This window comes from Acomys russatus, chromosome X, assembly GCF_903995435.1.
Source record: "Acomys russatus chromosome X, mAcoRus1.1, whole genome shotgun sequence".
In the NCBI taxonomy this organism is placed as follows: domain Eukaryota; kingdom Metazoa; phylum Chordata; class Mammalia; order Rodentia; family Muridae; genus Acomys; species Acomys russatus.
Window position 1 is genome coordinate 96158775 of NC_067169.1, and position 1148 is coordinate 96159922.

A 1148-nucleotide genomic window follows, 5' to 3' on the forward strand; every position below is an offset into this window, starting at 1 on the left:
TATATATATATATATTCAAAAATGTCCCCCACAAAAGCCATAGAATTTCTAACAAAAATCTCAGTACCACATTTAAAACCATAGAATGGCATCTCAACTAGAAAATACAGACAATAACTGTTGTCTATCCATGACCCTAATAGCAAAGCTCCACTCATTAAAAATTATACGGAAACATAACACACCTTCAGTCACTTACACTATATTTTGGCTTGTATTCAAAAACATTTAAAGGTGATTTATAGTAAAACTGGGAGAACAAAATTAAATTTTGTCAAATGACAGAATCAAGAATATATTTTGAAGGTCTAAGTGTACAAATAAAGTGTGGAGATTTTATTTTAAAATTTTTAAGATGTAAACTGAGTAGTAAGAGATCTTTAAGCCTAACCAAGGACCTTTCTGTGGATCCCAGTGAAAGGAATGTTTTTTACTTTGTTTTTAGTATAACTCTGGCCCCTGACAATGGGCAAAGAGACACTTTGTTGGTGTTGGTGTTCTTATATCAGTTAAGGATATAGCACATGGCAGTTTTGTTCATCCTTGCTTGATGTCTGGCTTGTTTGTCAAAACTTTTTTTTTTTTGCCAAGGACTCACAAAAATCAAATCAAATCAAAGCAGTGGAGTGTAGGAGGAGAAAGACTGAGACCTGAAGACTTTCATGACACCTAACCACCCTCTCTCCAGCACATGGCACAAGAATTCCATAGACATGCACTTGTCACCATGTCACGCAGCGGGAATGGAGGATGTTACCCAGTGGACTGACAGCACTCAGTAGAATATGCCATGTTCCTTGCCCAGGCAGCACAGCGGTTTTGTGTATGAGGCAGCTAAAGGCAAGAGTGTGGGTTATCTGACCCTACTACTCGCCTGCCATGGGATTACACGAGAGGAAAGGTGATCCACCCACCTCTGGCAGTCAGGAAACCTGTTCACAGGGTCATGAGCTCAGGAGAGCTATCCCTGCCCCTCTCCAGCTGCAGCACTCAGGAGGGGAGAGAGAGCCTTGGAACTCATCTAGATAGCAAGTAGAGCTGACACTGGCCCTGAGGGCAAGAGCCCATGACAGCTGGCTCTGCCACTCTGCAGTCATGAGACCTAACCCTGAGATCATGAGAGCAGACAAGTTGGCTCTGGTCTTTGC

At 41.9% G+C, this 1148-nt stretch overlaps 1 non-coding gene across 1 annotated transcript; it reads left to right on the forward strand.

Moving 5' to 3' along the window:
- Positions 1–454: 454 nt before the first annotated feature.
- Positions 455–600, forward strand: LOC127186051 (small nucleolar RNA SNORA48). The gene has a single exon (XR_007830304.1). It is a non-coding gene; the product is annotated as a small nucleolar RNA SNORA48 (small nucleolar RNA).
- Positions 601–1148: the final 548 nt, after the last annotated feature.